Source organism: Pelobates fuscus, chromosome 3 (genome assembly GCF_036172605.1).
Source record: "Pelobates fuscus isolate aPelFus1 chromosome 3, aPelFus1.pri, whole genome shotgun sequence".
NCBI lineage: Eukaryota > Metazoa > Chordata > Amphibia > Anura > Pelobatidae > Pelobates > Pelobates fuscus.
The window spans coordinates 1,121,151-1,140,769 of NC_086319.1; the positions used below are offsets into that span (position 1 = coordinate 1,121,151).

Consider the following 19,619-nt stretch of genomic DNA (forward strand, 5'->3'; position numbering starts at 1 on the left):
CTGTATGTAAACCACAAAATATTTTACTAAATTTAGAATTACTCCTCTCTAAAAATATGATATATCTAAAATAGTAAGACTGTGGATCATCTCTCAAGGAAATATGTTCCAAATATTATGCAATTATGAAAATTATTATGCATAAACACGCGCTGACGGCACAGCTCGTCCCGCAGTGCATTAACACGCGCTGACGGCTCAGCTCGTCCCGCAGTGCATTAACACGCGCTGGCGGCTCAGCTCGTCCCGCAGTGCATAAACCCGCGCTGGCGGCTCAGCTCGTCCCGCAGTGCATAAACCCGCGCTGACGGCTCAGCTCGTCCCGCAGTGCATAAACCCGCGCTGACGGCTCAGCTCGTCCCGCAGTGCATAAACCCGCGCTGACGGCTCAGCTCGTCCCGCAGTGCATAAACCCGCGCTGACGGCTCAGCTCGTCCCGCAGTGCATAAACCCGCGCTGACGGCTCAGCTCGTCCCGCAGTGCATAAACCCGCGCTGACGGCTCAGCTCGTCCCGCAGTGCATAAACCCGCGCTGACGGCTCAGCTCGTCCCGCAGTGCATAAACCCGCGCTGACGGCTCAGCTCGTCCCGCAGTGCATAAACCCGCGCTGACGGCTCAGCTCGTCCCGCAGTGCATAAACCCGCGCTGACGGCTCAGCTCGTCCCGCAGTGCATAAACCCGCGCTGACGGCTCAGCTCGTCCCGCAGTGCATAAACCCGCGCTGACGGCTCAGCTCGTCCCACAGTGCATAAACCCGCGCTGACGGCTCAGTTCGTCACTGTGGCGGAACCAACCTCGCCACTGGACCATGGCCTCATGTTTAACACTGTTCTTTTTCCCTGCAGAAAGGCTGGTTCGTGCCTTTCTGCGGACTGTTAAAGCCATGCTAACCCAGATAGCTATGCCATGGAGCCCAGCCGTATACTGAAAGACTGTATGAAATACTTTGGCTCCATGGCGATTGAACTGTATATATGTGATCTGAGCGCCATCCGGTAATAATGTGCGCTCAGATCCAAGCTATCTGGGGATAGGTAGAATGTGTATGTTCTATGTGATAAATGTAACAGTATGTATTCTTATGTCTTTTATTGTCCTTTGTCTGCCATGTGGTTAATGGAGTTTTGCCTCTGTCCTTGGAGATAATTGGATTACTTCCCAATTATGTTCAGGACACAGAGGAGGGATTGTGATGCATTGTGGGATTGTAAGCTTGTGATTGGTCAATGTCCAATATGTTTCCCAGTCTTCCATCTGGTCCTCTAGGGGAGTGTCCACCAGGTGGGAGACCTTCATAAAAGCCTGGCAGGTAGCCCCAGTAAATAAGTTCTGCTTGACCCTCAAACGCCCTCAAAGTGTCGTCTCGTTCTTGGGGGGCATTGGATTGTATGCTGTTACAGTGCGACTGCCAGGAGTGTACTGTTCGTATGGTTTTTCCTGTTCGGCTGTTTACAGCATTCGTGTGTTTGCAGTTCGGGTGATTGGTGCTTGCAGTAGCTGTCTGTGCATCTGAAAAGGGGAATATCGCCTAAACGGTTTTTAACCTCGTGTGCAAAACGGAGTGCATAAACACGCTCCGACTGCTCAGTTCGTCACGCAGTGCATAAACACGCGCTGACGGCTCAGTTCGTCACACAGTGCATAAACACGCGCTGACGGCTCAGTTCGTCACACAGTGCATAAGCTCAGTATAGACCTTTATTGCTCCCAATAGCACACAGATGGCCATGTAGTACACGGCTTCAATGTACCACGTATTGTAACAGCGTTTTAATTCCCTCAATGGCAGTAGCCATCGTTTAGTGCAGGGCTGTAATGCCTACTAAAACCTGTGAAAAAGCAGGTCGATTCACCCTGTTGGGATTTCAGAAGAATTACTCTCTGTATGGTAGTAATTTCAGGAAAGTATTCAATAAATTTTAGTACAGGATTTAGTTTGGACCTTTTGAAGTGCCACGATCACGTAGAAGGTGTTTGATGGAATCGCTTTGTCAGGAACACGTGGAGGATCCCATTTCATTACCCTGAATAATTCCAGGAGAGCCTCCCAAACGGCTCTGAACGGTTAAATCTAGAAAGAGAAACATAAAAGTAGAATTAAACAGCTGTAGAGATTTTTAGAAACTGCACAGCCATGTTACCTAGAAATATAGAGCTGAGTAACCGAAGCTAGCTCCTGTAAGTCAGCATTCGATCACTACTGTGAGGGAGTAATGGAGACCAGCTCCTATTTTCCTGACCATATGTCCAGCTCAATACTCTTCATTTTGGATAACTTGTATGCAAGTTACTTTTTTATAAATACATTTGCACATCACTTCATTCATCTCACCTGTGGAGAAGACATTTTCCTACATTCTCCTGATTTGCTGCTCAATTGCAAATATACGAGTTCTAAATGGCACAGAGTGGTGAAGGTCCGCCCATGGTGTACGGACTCCTCTAGTGGGCACTGTCTGTTCCTAGTGAATGGAATCTCCTCCCAACAGTTCAAATGGGGGAAAAAAAGGACACTCATTTTATGGGTGTGAGTGTGGCACAGGGTGGGGCTGTGCCTTTTCTTACTTACTAATAATTTATCAAACCAAAGGGCAATTCAGAATAAGAAAACGGTGTTAACACAGACTGATTTCTAAGCACATTTAGTGGAGTTTTTAGATTTTCATATGTTATATGGTATATACCGTAATATTCATTCCTAGCACTATAACCAGTACTTATCATTTGCAAGCAGTTTGATTCCCCCCACTCCCCCGATACAATGGTTTCAGCATAAAAAGTGCAGGTCTCTTGTCAAGCCGTGACAAATTCGCAGTTAAGTGAATAAAGCAAAAATGTTTTAACAGCATTGACATAATATTCTATGGAATTTGAACTTTGCCATTTGGTGACTTACACATGTCTGCGGGTTAAATATTAACTGAGCAACGGGAGAGGTCAGTATGCTACGCATGGCTGTACACAAAGCGTTACTAATAAATCCCGCTGCACTATGGACCAGGAATTTAATTCGTCCCATAGCATACTTACTAATAAATCCCGCTGTACTATGGACCAGGGATTTCATTCATCCCGTAGCACACTTACTAATAAATCCCACTGCACTATGGACCAGGAATTTAATTCGTCCCATAGCATACTTACTAATAAATCCCGCTGTACTATGGACCAGGGATTTCATTCATCCCGTAGCACACTTACTAATAAATCCCACTGCACTATGGACCAGGAATTTAATTCGTCCCATAGCATACTTACTAATAAATCCTGCTGCACTATGAACCAGGGATTTCATTCGTCCCATAGCACACTTACTAATAAATCCCGCTGCACTATGAACCAGGGATTTCATTTGTCCCATAGCACACTTACTAATAAATCCTGCAGTACTATGAACCAGGGATTTCATTCGTCCCGTAGCACACCAATAAATCCCGCAGTAGTATGGACCAGGGATTTCATTCGTCCCTTAGCACACTTACTAATAAATCCCGCTGCACTATGAACCAGGGATTTCATTCATCCCGTAGCACACTTACTAATAAATCCCGCTGCACTATGAACCAGGGATTTCATTCGTCCTGTAGCACACTTACTAATAAATCCTGCAGTACTATGGACCAGGGATTTCATTCATCCCGTAGCACACTTACTAATAAATCCCGCTGCACTATGAACCAGGGATTTCATTCGTCCTGTAGCACACTTACTAATAAATCCTGCAGTACTATGGACCAGGGATTTCATTCGTCCCATAGCACACTTACTAATAAATCCTGCAGTACTATGGACCAGGGATTTCATTCGTCCCATAGCACACTTACTAATAAATCCTGCAGTACTATGGACCAGGGATTTCATTCGTCCCATAGCACACTTACTAATAAATCCTGCAGTACTATGGACCAGGGATTTCATTCGTCCCGTAGCACACTTACTAATAAATCCTGCAGTACTATGGACCAGGGATTTCATTCGTCCCATAGCACACTTACTAATAAATCCTGCAGTACTATGGACCAGGGATTTCATTCGTCCCGTAGCATACTTACTAATAAATCCTGCAGTACTATGGACCAGGGATTTCATTCGTCCTGTAGCACACTTACTAATAAATCCTGCAGTACTATGGACCAGGGATTTCATTCGTCCCGTAGCACACTTACTAATAAATCCTGCAGTACTATGGACCAGGGATTTCATTCGTCCCGTAGCACACTTACTAATAAATCCTGCAGTACTATGGACCAGGGATTTCATTCGTCCCATAGCACACTTACTAATAAATCCTGCAGTACTATGGACCAGGGATTTCATTCGTCCCATAGCACACTTACTAATAAATCCTGCAGTACTATGGACCAGGGATTTCATTCGTCCCATAGCACACTTACTAATAAATCCTGCAGTACTATGGACCAGGGATTTCATTCGTCCCATAGCACACTTACTAATAAATCCTGCAGTACTATGGACCAGGGATTTCATTCGTCCCATAGCACACTTACTAATAAATCCTGCAGTACTATGGACCAGGGATTTCATTCGTCCCGTAGCACACTTACTAATAAATCCTGCAGTACTATGGACCAGGGATTTCATTCGTCCCATAGCACACTTACTAATAAATCCTGCAGTACTATGGACCAGGGATTTCATTCGTCCCGTAGCATACTTACTAATAAATCCTGCAGTACTATGGACCAGGGATTTCATTCGTCCTGTAGCACACTTACTAATAAATGCCGCTGCACTATGAACCAGGGATTTCATTCGTCCCGTAGCACACTTACTAATAAATCCTGCAGTACTATGGACCAGGGATTTCATTCGTCCCGTAGCACACTATGGGAGATTTATCAAAGTTTTCGGTTCCAAAAAGTGGAGGAAAATTGGAAAAGGGGAGGATTCACCACTGAAACTCACCTACAGTTTTTTCTTGTTTCGATGGTGATTGCACAATTTGATGTACTTTAGATCGCTTTTAAAACAGAAGACATTGATAAATCTCTCCCAGTGTGTTTATCAGCAAATTACAAAAACTAGACACATAAAATTCTCATTTTAAAGCGAATAATACTGCAGCTATTTTGTAATTAAATGTGCCAATTTATCTTTGTTAAGTGGGTGTATTTAAAATGACTGATTATATAATACGCCTACAATGAAAATCTGCTCATTTTTCTAAGGCTCGTCATGTGTTCATTTAATCACTCCAATGCGTCCCTGTCACAGAGCAGATATTCTACAGTAAAAAAAAAAAAGAAATATTTCCCGTAGGGGTGCACAGAAATTTCGGCCGAAAATGGGTAATTTGTCAAAATAATTTTTTATTTTTTTTTAAATATATTTATTTTTGTAGTTTAACAGACATGCTAGCATCAAGAATTCAGATGATTATTTATGACAATGAAAGATAGAATTGATCACATGAAAAGTCAAGAATACTGCACTAGGGACGGTGTGGGGGGGAAAGAACACTATGGGACGGGGAGGGGGGAAAAGAAGACACTATAGGATGAGGGAGGGAAAGAACACTATGGGATGAGGGAGGGGGGAAAGAACACTATGGGATGAGGGAGGGGGGGAAGAACACTATGGGATGAGGGAGGGGGGGGAAGAACACTATGGGATGGGGGGGAAGAACACTATGGGATGGGGGGGAAGAACACTATGGGATGGGGGGGAAGAACACTATGGGATGGGGGGGGAAGAACACTATGGGATGGGGGGGAAGAACACTATGGGATGAGGGGGGGGAAAGAACACCATGGGACGGGGGGGAACACCATGGGACGGGGGGGGAACACCATGGGACGGGGGGGAACACCATGGGGGGGGGGGGACACCATGGGACGGGGGGGGGAAACACCATGGGACGGGGGGGGGAAACACCATGGGACGGGGGGGGGGAACACCATGGGACGGGGGGGGGGAACACCATGGGACGGGGGGGGGGAACACCATGGGACGGGGGGGGGGAACACCATGGGACGGGGGGGGGGAACACCATGGGACGGGGGGGGGGGAACACCATGGGACGGGGGGGGGGGGAACACCATGGGACGGGGGGGGGGGAACACCATGGGACGGGGGGGGGGAACACCATGGGACGGGGGGGGAACACCATGGGACGGGGGGGGGAACACCATGGGACGGGAGGGGAACACCATGGGACGGGAGGGGAACACCATGGGACGGGGGTGGAACACCATGGGACGGGGGGGGAACACCATGGGACAGGGGGGGAACACCATGGGACGGGGGGGGAACACCATGGGACGGGGGGGGAACACCATGGGACGGGGGGGGAACACCATGGGACGGGGGGGGGGAACACCATGGGACGGGGGGGGAACACCATGGGACGGGGGAACACCATGGGACGGGGGGGGGGGGAGAACACTACAAAAAGAGAAGGGAAGTCTTTCATATTGGATTAACTAAATTCATTAAAAAGTCAAATATTAATAAAACTATAGAGGGGGAGAGGGGAGTCATTTTCAGCCCAAATTTTCGGTGCATCCCTAATTTTCCGACCAGGTGAAGAAAACCACTTAACGACAAAAACAAGCAGTTTTCTACCAGCAGCCCAATTCGTCTCTGGGATCATTATAAACGCATCCAATTTATGAAAATAGGATGAAATAACAGTGTGTCATTTTGTTTGTATCTTGTGGAGCATTGCGATGGCGCAGTGAGGCGCGAGGGGGGGGGGGAGGGAGGACTAGCTTTATTCAGATGTTTAACAAATGCACAAGCAATAAGTTACAACAAGCTTTCATTTAAGAAACGTGCTCTGCTCACATGAATAAACACCACAAATATCTCCTTGTTAATAGTAGGAAGAAAATATATTCACTAACTACATGTGACTAAAAGACGAGAGTTTGGGATAAAACTAAGTAGGCCGTTTAATAGATTGACAGCCTCAAGGGTCATCTCTCTGGAAGCCACACACAGTTCATAGTCTTTCAGAGCCAGGGTCCACTAGATGACATTCTATAAACTAAAAGTGGGAAAGATTACAACACAGATGATCTAGAAACAGCAATATACAAGACGTCAGAACAAGGGAGGAATCGTACTGAGGAGGTTAAAGTTCTTAACTCAGTTGTACTAAGGCGTTTCCCAAAGTTTCCATTACTTTGCTAAAGTAAATATTGGATCGATACCGTCATTCAGATACAAAACATGATAACCACGGTTTGTTACGAAATCAAAGTGAAAACATAAAAAAAAATTCTATGTGACAGCATTTCCAGTATTTATTCAAATGTTTAACATATTTAGCAGCAATTCTAAAATGATCCAGGTTTAAATGGGATCCCACAATCATTTCCGTTACAAGGACACTCCACTGCCAAAATTAAAAGGTTACAAAATATTTAGCAGATATACTGCCAATGAAAACATACGTGCATTTAATTATACATTGTTTTCCATTGGTTGCATTTATAAAGAAAGCTTGTAAAAGCTGCAGATCTCGTCTGCAATCTCTCCCCTTCTAACCCCGCCCCCAGACTCTCTGTGGCTGTCCAATCAGACTTCCCAATGCATCTCAATGAGAAGTCTTTACAAGGCAGGTGCTCCGGGCAAATGCTGCCTCTTGAGTTTATCTCCCTTGAGCGAAACAAACCAGGAAGTTGCAGGACCGTCTGTCTGATTGACAGCCAGGGGGATGTAACCAAATTCACTTATATAAAGAAGGGTCAATTCTTATTATAATCTGCATTTTGTCTAAACGGGGAGGAAAGGAGACACTACACAAATAAAAGACTTCCGCAAGTTAAAGAGCACTTGGGGTCCGCTTTATGTATAGTATACAGCCTAATGTATTTGTTGTGGTGAGTAGAATCAGTCCCTTCAGGCTTTTTGCAGTAAACAGGGTTTTTTCAAAGGAAATGCCGTGTTTACATTACAGCCTAGGGACAACTCCACTGGCCACTCCTCAGATGGCTGCTAGAGGTGCTTCCTGGGGCAGTGCTGCACAGTGTGACTGCCATTCAGAGTCTCCACTCTCTGCATAGAAATGTATTGATTCAATGCAGCTTTTGACTTGGATTCCATGGCGGACCATCAGAGTATCGCCGCCACAAATTCCCTTTCACAGTGTCATTTAGCTCCTTCCAAACGCAGTAGTGATTATAGCTGGTATAGCTTTCCCTATACATTAGTCGAGAATGAATGTTGGGAGTAGAACTAGATTATTCAGACAAGACAAAATATTTTACACAGACCCCCAGCATAGTGTCTACATACAAAAAAAAAAAAAACTCCCAGGTGTCACGGTGTCTGGGAGATAATGGAGTCAAAGCCTGGTAACTCAATTGTCTCTCCGTTCCAGGAAAACATACAGAATTTGCACAACACCACATTTAAATTACACACGAACCCCCATGTATTAAATCCCAGAATAGCCCGGATCAGAATGCCCATGTTGTCCAAATAGCGCTCAGATCCGTTCGGTGTAAGGGAATCACCATCGGGGTAAAGTTCTGACAGGTTGGCCACATGATTGTAGCCCAAAACAGTTCAAGGGAGAAAGGCAGCGGCCGGTCAAATTTCAAGAGCTCCTGTGCGAATAAAACCGAATGCTCCTCCTGGCTCTTAAGGAGCAAATGCTTCCCTCGGTTGATTGAGTCTTTTATCCGAATAGCGCTCTCATCGACTGTCTGCGAGAGGAGCAGGGGACCGTACAAGTTCACCAGGGTTCACGAGTTGGAGTAGCCGAAATCAGTTCCATGTGTTCGACGACAAAGTACTTGTGTTCGGTCATCCGAATGGCAGCCTCCCAGAGGTCACGGGGTGGTCTGGGCTAGGGGGTATATAAGGGGGTGAACATGAATCTCCATTCGGGAAATGAACAGGGGGTAGAGAAAACCAAATAAAGAAGGCTTGCTGTTGGGGTAGAGCGGAATAAAACAATTGACAAGGTGTTCTGTCACAGATTTAATGCCAGTTTGCATGGGATTTAAAGCCGGTTTGTGTGGGGTTTAACGCCAGTTTGCGTGGGATTAAAGTTACAGTTCAGAGTCTGACAGATGTCACATGATCACCAACAACCCTAAATGGAATCGGCAGATCATGGCGGGCACAGTCTCCTCGTGTAAGGTGCGGTGAAATAATGCCAGAAATGTTGTTGGTGTGTAATTAAACTGCATTTTAGCTGTGAGAGGATAATTCACACATACATTCCAGCAGCCTTTCCTACAATAAAGACTTATCTTTATCACGTCAATTCCAGTCGCATTACAAATTCCTTAACACACAGAAAGCATTTAGACGTTCGTGATAACACCCAACCTTCAAATGCCTCCTGTACTGGGTGTCACAATCAACACAGCTCTTAAAAAAGAGGTTCTTCCACTATAATGCATTCCGCTACTCACCTCCCAACACGACACTCATCTCCCAACACGACACTCCGCCACTCATCTCCCAACACGACACTCCGCCACTCATCTCCCAACACGACACTCCGCCACTCACCTCCCAACACGACACTCCGCCACTCACCTCCCAACACGACACTCCGCCACTCATCTCCCAACACGACACTCCGCCACTCACCTCCCAACACGACACTCCGCTACTCACCTCCCAACACGACAGTGCTCCTCAGCATCATGATTACACTACACAGAATTAAAGCATCAGACTCTCAGAGCCTATATTAACCCATTCCCTGCCAGAAATAAGCACTGTATCAGACAGAGCCTAGATTAACCCATTCCCTGCCAGAGATGAGCACAGTTTCAGAGGTAATCATTATTAGTCGGATGACAGGCTATGAATGCTGAGTGAGTGACTTCCCTGTGACCTGCAGATCCCCTGGTTTGGCAAGTCAGCGAATAGTCGAGGCTTGTTCAGGGCAACTTATGAAAAGCTCCTTAACGAAACAGCAAACATCTAGAAATAATGTGAGAGGCTGCGCTAGTGACAGAGGGTGAGCTGCAAGTTTAAATAATAAAATATAAATCCACTTCCTGACTTTATTACATAGTCGCATTGGGGGGTCACTCCATCACAGACGCTGGTATAAAAAGCATTAGTTACATTAACACCGTCTCCATGGAAACCACTGAAAACCAAACAAGGCCACCAGTCCACAAATCCCAGACAGTGTAAATCAATACATACAGGGGGGGGGGGGGTGTATTTCCTAAATCCCAGACAGTGTAAATCAATACATACAGGGGGGGGGGGGGGTATTTCCTAAATCCCAGACAGTGTAAATCAATACATACAGGGGGGGGGGGGGGTATTTCCTAAATCCCAGACAGTGTAAATCAATACATACAGGGGGGGGGGGGGTATTTCCTAAATCCCAGACAGTGTAAATCAATACATACAGGGGGGGGGGGTGGGGGGTATTTCCTAAATCCCAGACAGTGTAAGTCAATACATACAGGGGGTGGGGGGGTATTTCCTAAATCCCAGACAGTGTAAGTCAATACATACAGGGGGGGGGGGGGGGTATTTCCTAAATCCCAGACAGTGTAAATCAATACATACAGGGGGGGGGGGGGTATTTCCTAAATCCCAGACAGTGTAAGTCAATACATACAGGGGGGGGGGGGGGGTATTTCCTAAATCCCAGACAGTGTAAATCAATACATACAGGGGGGGGGGGGGGTATTTCCTAAATCCCAGACAGTGTAAGTCAATACATACAGGGGGGGGGGGGGGGGGGTGTATTTCCTAAATCCCAGACAGTGTAAATCAATACATACAGGGGGGGGGGGGGGGGGGTATTTCCTAAATCCCAGACAGTGTAAATCAATACATACAGGGGGGGGGGGGGGGTATTTCCTAAATCCCAGACAGTGTAAATCAATACATACAGGGGGGGGGGGGGGTATTTCCTAAATCCCAGACAGTGTAAATCAATACATACAGGGGGGGGGGGGGGGGGTATTTCCTAAATCCCAGACAGTGTAAATCAATACATACAGGGGGGGGGGGGGGGGTATTTCCTAAATCCCAGACAGTGTAAATCAATACATACAGGGGGGGGGGGGGGGGGTATTTCCTAAATCCCAGACAGTGTAAATCAATACATACAGGGGGGGGGGGGGGGGTATTTCCTAAATCCCAGACAGTGTAAATCAATACATACAGGGGGGGGGGGGGGTGGGGGGTATTTCCTAAATCCCAGACAGTGTAAGTCAATACATACAGGGGGGGGGGGGGGTATTTCCTAAATCCCAGACAGTGTAAATCAATACATACAGGGGGGGGGGGGTATTTCCTAAATCCCAGACAGTGTAAGTCAATACATACAGGGGGGGGGGGGGGGTATTTCCTAAATCCCAGACAGTGTAAATCAATACATACAGGGGGGGGGGGGGTATTTCCTAAATCCCAGACAGTGTAAGTCAATACATACAGGGGGGGGGGGGGGTGTATTTCCTAAATCCCAGACAGTGTAAATCAATACATACGGGGGGGGGGGGGTATTTCCTAAATCCCAGACAGTGTAAATCAATACATACAGGGGGGGGGGGGGTATTTCCTAAATCCCAGACAGTGTAAATCAATACATACAGGGGGGGGGGGGTATTTCCTAAATCCCAGACAGTGTAAATCAATACATACAGGGGGGGGGGGGGGTATTTCCTAAATCCCAGACAGTGTAAGTCAATACATACAGGGGGGGGGGGGGTATTTCCTAAATCCCAGACAGTGTAAATCAATACATACAGGGGGGGGGGGGGTTATTTCCTAAATCCCAGACAGTGTAAGTCAATACATACAGGGGGGGGGGGGGTATTTCCTAAATCCCAGACAGTGTAAATCAATACATACAGGGGGGGGGGGGGGTATTTCCTAAATCCCAGACAGTGTAAATCAATACATACAGGGGGGGGGGGGGGGTATTTCCTAAATCCCAGACAGTGTAAATCAATACATACAGGGGGGGGGGGGGGGTATTTCCTAAATCCCAGACAGTGTAAATCAATACATACAGGGGGGGGGGGGGGGGGTATTTCCTAAATCCCAGACAGTGTAAATCAATACATACAGGGGGGGGGGGGTATTTCCTAAATCCCAGACAGTGAAAATCAATACATACAGGGGGGGGGGGGGGGGTATTTCCTAAATCCCAGACAGTGTAAGTCAATACATACAGGGGGGGGGGGGGGTATTTCCTAAATCCCAGACAGTGTAAATCAATACATACAGGGGGGGGGGGTATTTCCTAAATCCCAGACAGTGTAAATCAATACATACGGGGGGGGGGGGGGGTATTTCCTAAATCCCAGACAGTGTAAATCAATACATACAGGGGGGGGGGGGGTATTTCCTAAATCCCAGACAGTGTAAATCAATACATACAGGGGGGGGGGGGGGGGTATTTCCTAAATCCCAGACAGTGTAAATCAATACATACAGGGGGGGGGGGGAGGTATTTCCTAAATCCCAGACAGTGTAAATCAATACATACAGGGGGGGGGGGGGGTATTTCCTAAATCCCAGACAGTGTAAATCAATACATACAGGGGGGGGGGGTATTTCCTAAATCCCAGACAGTGTAAATCAATACATACAGGGGGGGGGGGGGGGTATTTCCTAAATCCCAGACAGTGTAAATCAATACATACAGGGGGGGGGGGGGGTATTTCCTAAATCCCAGACAGTGTAAATCAATACATACAGGGGGGGGGGGGGGGGTATTTCCTAAATCCCAGACAGTGTAAATCAATACATACAGGGGGGGGGGGGGGGTATTTCCTAAATCCCAGACAGTGTAAGTCAATACATACGGGGGGGGGGGGGGGGGGGGTATTTCCTAAATCCCAGACAGTGTAAATCAATACATACAGGCAGGGGGGGGGGTATTTCCTAAATCCCAGACAGTGTAAGTCAATACATACAGGGGGGGGGGGGGGGGTATTTCCTAAATCCCAGACAGTGTAAATCAATACATACAGGGGGGGGGGGGGGGGGTATTTCCTAAATCCCAGACAGTGTAAGTCAATACATACAGGGGGGGGGGGGGGGTATTTCCTAAATCCCAGACAGTGCAGTGTAAATCAATACATACAGGGGGGGGGGGGGGGTATTTCCTAAATCCCAGACAGTGTAAATCAATACATACAGGGGGGGGGGGGGGGGTATTTCCTAAATCCCAGACAGTGTAAGTCAATACATACAGGGGGGGGGGGGGGGGGGTATTTCCTAAATCCCAGACAGTGTAAATCAATACATACAGGGGGGGGGGGGGGGGGGGTATTTCCTAAATCCCAGACAGTGTAAATCAATACATACAGGGGGGGGGGGGGGGTATTTCCTAAATCCCAGACAGTGTAAATCAATACATACAGGGGGGGGGGTGGGGGGTATTTCCTAAATCCCAGACAGTGTAAATCAATACATACAGGGGGGGGGGGGGTATTTCCTAAATCCCAGACAGTGTAAATCAATACATACAGGGGGGGGGGGGGGTATTTCCTAAATCCCAGACAGTGTAAATCAATACATACAGGGGGGGGGGGGGGTATTTCCTAAATCCCAGACAGTGTAAATCAATACATACAGGGGGGGGGGGGGGTATTTCCTAAATCCCAGACAGTGTAAGTCAATACATACAGGGGGGGGGGGGGTTATTTCCTAAATCCCAGACAGTGTAAATCAATACATACAGGGGGGGGGGGGGGTATTTCCTAAATCCCAGACAGTGTAAATCAATACATACAGGGGGGGGGGGGGGGTATTTCCTAAATCCCAGACAGTGTAAATCAATACATACAGGGGGGGGGGGGGGGTATTTCCTAAATCCCAGACAGTGTAAATCAATACATACAGGGGGGGGGGGGGTATTTCCTAAATCCCAGACAGTGTAAATCAATACATACAGGGGGGGGGGGGGGTGTATTTCCTAAATCCCAGACAGTGTAAATCAATACATACAGGGTGGTATAACGGACCGTTTTGCTCAAAAGGGGATAAAAATCGTTTAGGCGATAATCCCCTTTTTCCTAGACCAGCAGCTACTGCAAGCACCAATCTCCCGAACTTCAAACTGCACGAATTCTGGAAACTCCCGAACTGGAAACACACGAACCCTGGAATCAGCCGAACAGGAAAAGCATACAATCCGCTTACACTCCTGGCAGTCAGCATACAATCCAATTCCCCCAAAAACGAGACGACACATCGGTTTGAGGGTCAAGCAGAATCTGTTCTACTGAGTGCTACCTGCCCAGTATTTATGCAGGTCTCCCACCTGGTGGACACTCCCCTAAGGGACCAAATGGGAGACTGAAACAGCAGACAGACATGTATCACTTTAGTACATACAGCCACAATACTTTCCCACAATGCATCCTGGCTTCCTCCTCTCTGTCCTGGAGATAATTAGAGAAATAATTCAATTATCTCCCAGGACAAAGGCAAGACTCCATTACACACGTGGGGACACAAAGACAGACTATCACTTTAAAATACATAAAGACACATTTTATACACAAAACACAGACATGTAACATATCCCCAGATAGCTCAGGTCTGGGTGCACATTATTAGGTGAATGGCACCCAGATCACACAAATACATTTTAATTGCCATGGAGCCAAAGTCTTTAATTATACGAACAGGCTCCATGGCATGGCTATCGGTGTTAAAACATTCACATAAAACAAACTACCGAATTTACATGTATTCACCAAATCCATACGAATTAGAACCAGGGGCTGGAGGTTCAGCGGTGCCTGCACGTAACAGTGTCCGAGTTTGGTGCATGAAATCCGGGCAGACAAGCGCTGGCTGCCCAGGAGCTCCAGAACAGCGCCATCGTGTGGCGGCTAAGTGTAACCGCGACCACCCAGTAACAATCAATTAAGCTGCGGTTAACTGCAGCTTCAGGGAGGTAAATTGGCAGCACACTCCAGCTTCTAGGAGGCCAATTAACAGCGCCGGCCGGCTTCCCACGGCTCTGGGGAAGCTGATAAACGGCTGTTTGTTCGGTAGATAGAATCTACCGAACGGCTGTGCAGAGAGGGAGAAATAAATCCTCCTGCACAGCAAAATTAACCCTTTAGCTGCCGGTCCATAATCTAAAGGCAGCAGGCGGGCAACCAGGCTCCTCCAGTTCACAGTAGCGAGGTTGGCTTCGCCACAGGTGGTATTTCCTAAATCCCAGACAGTGTAAATCAATACATACTGGAGGGGGGGGGGGGGGTATTTCCTAAATCCCAGACAGTGTAAATCAATACATACAGAGGGGAGGGATGGCATTAAAACAGATAAACACACAAAATCTATATGTTATAATCCGAATGTGAATAGTTGTGTGTGAAAAGATTGATTTCACAAATAAAATGGATAAAAGCCAATTAATCGTATTTCATTAAAACAAATGACAGATCAGCCGAGGTAAACATTGGATAACCAATATAGAGGATCCCAGGCCTGCGTTACCTCCGGGATTATACCAAGGACCACATGGAACAAAGACAAATGTATCTACACAGACAGACCCAGAGACAATGATACATCAATCACACAGAGCTCCTGCCACAACAAGCAATCCATGATAGACCATTGACAAGCCCACCCATGTCTCTTCATGGACCCCTAATCTAAAGTGCGGGGACTGCATTATCCTCTGGACTGAACATACCTACACCCATGGGTGTTCCCAGCCAGTTACAGATCTCCTTTAACAGCTGCTTTCTCTCAATCTCAGGTTTTTTTCCCCCATTAGGAGTAAAATCACTTTGTTTCTGTAGCCATAGCCACACCTCCCCTGGGTGTGACTGACAAAGCATGAAAAAACGGGCTTTCATTTTCAGACGTAAGTTACTTGAAAAGTTGTTTTTTTTTATCTCCAGCTCTGTAAATAGAACTTGAATCACACACATAGGTTCCTGCAAGGTCTAGCAAGCTATTAACAGAGCAGGATAGAAGAAATTCTAAATTAAACAGAATGTGCTATAAAGGAAGTGTAAACCGTAGATGACTCTGTGGCAAACATGCCTATGCCATGAGCTCCTGGAGGAGCCTGCTAGGGGCCCAAAGACCCTGTTTGGAAGTTAAACCTCCCCAGCCACCATTAAATGATTTCCCTGGGTGTGGGCAGTGTGCCCAAAGGGAGGCAGAGTGCGCGCCTAACAGGGAGACACAGCAGGCCCTCTCCCCCTGCGAGTGTCCGTGTGAGCATGCCAGCATGTACACAGTGCGCAGAGTACCCCTGGCAAGCGTGCCCTTTGCCCCCAGTAAGTGTGGCAGCATGTGACCATAGGCCCCCCAGTTAGAGGGGAAGCGTGTGACGGTGTGCCCCCCCCCCAGCCTTGCACTCACCCTGGGCTACTGAGAGCACAAGACTCCGGAGAAGGTTTTTGTGCAGCAAGCCGATAATGTGAAGGTAAAACAGGTGAACGCAGCTTCCAGGAACGAGATTATAATCCACCAATAACACCCTCCCCGCGGCAATGGACAGAGATAAGCACGTTTAATGACTGTACTATGGCAGAGGAGGGACCGAAGGGTTTATGACCCAACTCCACTGAAGGAACCTATAAAGCAACCGATGCTAAAAATACAGAATAAAAACAAGCTAAATGTCGCCCAGGATTGAAGCCCAGCTCCGGAGTACACCTGTCTGCTCCTGCCCACAGCGACATTTCCTCATCGCACCTTGAGATGAAGGTTAGGGACACAGAGCAGCAGCTTCAACTTTCAAACAATCAAAGACGGGCAGTTAGTATGAAAAAATAGCCCAAATATTGAAAGTTACAGAAAAAAAAAAAAAAAAAAAAAAAAAAGTAGAAAGTTTTTAGGGAAAAATACATGTTGCCACATACACCCCCACCCCCCCCCCCCCCTGTACTGGCAGTAGGACAGACAGATAGAATGCTACGAGACTGAACGTTTATTTTGAAGGACTTCTCAGAGAAACACTGAATTGTCAGAAGTACACAATGCTTCTGTATGAGAAGCGTCTGATTGCCAGGGTTTATGACTTCACAGTAACAGAACAAACGCTGCAGCAAGCTTGTTTAATAGGGTATTAAAAAATAAATAAATAAAAAGCATAAAATCTAAAATGATAGAAGGACTAAATCCAATTAAAAGTAAAAACACTTTAGGATTAGTGTTCCTTTAAAAGTGATACAGTAAGGCTCCACGCCAAGGCTCACAATAATACACAAAGTGTATCAGCGTATCAAAGAGCTCCACAGCAATATACAGTGTGTATGAAGATGACAGAGCTCCACAGCAATAAACCTCCCCGTGACTGAGCTTCCTGTACCCCGGTTGGGTACCTCCGCCGACGGATACTCCTAGTGCTCACAGAGGAATCCGAGCACTCCTCCAGACACCATAAGCACCACAGACCCCACTTCCAGCAATGCAACTGCGCCGAGGTATCGCCGTCCTTCACCCACCCTGGATCGAAGACCAGCAGGATCCAACTTCCAGTGGGTGAACCTCTCCTCCAACAAAGCTTATCAGGAACAGCTCTAAAAAGAGCTTAGTGATTATAATCCCAGGGGAATATAGTGATATAGCAATTCCCAGGGTAGATGCAGCCTTTTCCCTGCACACGAGACAAGGCTCTATGTTGAGGGTTGAGATGGTCTGAATATGTATTACCGTTTGTCATTCCCTTATTCCCATAAAGCAATATCGCCAATAATCCACAAGGTAAAATATCGCTGGTGTCGCATAATAATCCACACACGAGCCAAAGCTTAGTGCTGGAACAAGACTGGTTTAATGGCAGGCAAAGGCATTCAATTTATACAGCATCAAACTCTTCCGCTGAGCCAGCGAGAGAATTGAGTTTTGGCAACATACTAAACTCAATTATCTGCTGGCCAGAAAATTTGTACAATTTCACATTTTCCAGAAATACCATGAACAGACATAAAAACCCCACACATATCCCTGGGTAGCTGAGATTTTGTGGCGAAACCAACCTCGCCACTGGGCCCTGGAGAAGCCTGTTTGCTAGCCTCCTACCTACTGACTATGGCCCCTGGGTTATTTGGGGCATATTGTACTTTATATGGCGGCTACTGGCCCTTTAAGCACAGTGAATGGTATTTTATTGTACTGCTGCTGGCCCTTTAAGAACTGTCTGGGGACATATTGAGACTTTGGGTAACAATACCCTTTAAGACTATGGCCCCTGAAAACGTATGGACTTTTATTTGGTGTGTATGGCCCTTTAAGAACCGGCTGGGGACATCTTGTAACTTTGGTGAACAATGTCCCTTTAAGACTATGTCCCCAGACCTGTAAAATAACTTGTTCCTGGCTTTCTCCCTCTTGGTTCAGTAAATAGGGCTTACTGAACCAAGTACCACACAGGCGGACCACCCAGAAGTTAAAGTGTGCAGGCAATTTACCTCCCAGGCTGTGAGGTTACTGCAGGTTGATTGCCGAGCGCTGGGTGGCCGCCATTCGGCAGCCGAACACGTGGCGGCGGCCATTTTGGTCATTCGAATGCGGTCAGCGGTGTATGTTAAAGATTCTGTGGAACTAAAATCGGCTACACATTCTGCCGAACACCGCTGACCCTTACCTTCTCCCATACGGAACTTGCAGCTCCAGAGACTAAGTCCCGTTCGAAATGGGACTTAGTCGTTTTTTCGCATGAGATTGACCGACCGCACAGCCCAAATCTATGGAACTGTTTTGGGCAGGAAATTGTGCTTGCGGTCGGTCATAAAGGACTTCCAGCTAACTTTTGATCCACTGGAGGGATTTGGCTGATTTTTGGAAGTGTTTATGTTTGATGTATGCTGAGTCTGAATATGCAACTTTTATTGACATTGGATGTATGGTTTTAAAGTTACAGTGTGTGTGTAAAAACTGTATTTTTATTGTATGTAATAATTGGTTTAACTGTTTATCTGAGGGGAGGGAATGTGTGGGTTGCACCAGATGTGTGATTGGTGATTTTATGCCTCCCCCTGGGTGTGGCCTGTAAGTGTACAAGTGTAATAAAAGCCAGGCTGGATGAGCCAGTCCAGAGTTCCTGTTTTACCCTCAAAGTGATGTGTCGTCTCATTATTGGGGGAAGGATTTATTGCATGCTGTTCCAGTTGACTGCTAGGAGTACAAGCCTATTCGTATGGTTCCTATTCAATGGTCTACAGCATTCATATGCTTGGGAGAATTTAGAAGGTTTCTCGGATTCGGTGATTGTGGTGTCTGCCAGAGTGCTTGGAGTCCTCAGGAAGCGCTAGGAGCATCCATTAACGGAGGTACCCAGTCGGGGTGCCAGGTGATCCGTTACATTGGTGGCAGCGGTGGGATGGCGTCCTAGTGTGAGGTAAAGCAGCTCGGAGACACAGTTCGTTTGGATTTACAAATTGAGGGCAACGCTAGCAGTCGTGCAGCGCCCCTGGGAGCAGACAAGTATGGAAGGTTCTGGCTCTGGAGATGATTGGCTGGCCGAGGTGAGGCAGCGAGTGGCCGAGTATGGGGATGATATACCCATGGAGACACGCCGGGTGATCTGGAACCAGGTCATGGCCGAGCGAAACACAAGGCTGGACCGAGAATTCCGGTTGGCAAAAGAGAGGAAGTATGCTCAGCAGCAGGAGCGTTACAGCAGCCGGGTAGAGGCTGCATCCGAGGAGGTTAGCCGTCTTTCCCT

The 19,619-nt window shown here is 46.9% G+C and overlaps 1 protein-coding gene across 4 annotated transcripts in view; it reads right to left on the reverse strand.

Moving 5' to 3' along the window:
• EPS8 (EGFR pathway substrate 8, signaling adaptor) overlaps positions 1-16,490 on the reverse strand; it is a 168,620-nt gene extending 152,130 nt beyond the window's left edge. For 2 of the 4 annotated variants that reach the window (XM_063446601.1, XM_063446599.1), the window contains exons 1-2: positions 16,310-16,490; positions 1,944-2,072 (exon numbers count right to left, since the gene is read on the reverse strand). The gene's annotated coding sequence lies outside the window, so the exon portion shown is untranslated. The remainder of the gene's footprint in view (positions 1-1,943; positions 2,073-16,309) is intronic. The other 2 variants (XM_063446600.1, XM_063446602.1) reach the window with 2 other exon arrangements.
• Between the last annotated feature and the right edge of the window lie 3,129 nt (positions 16,491-19,619).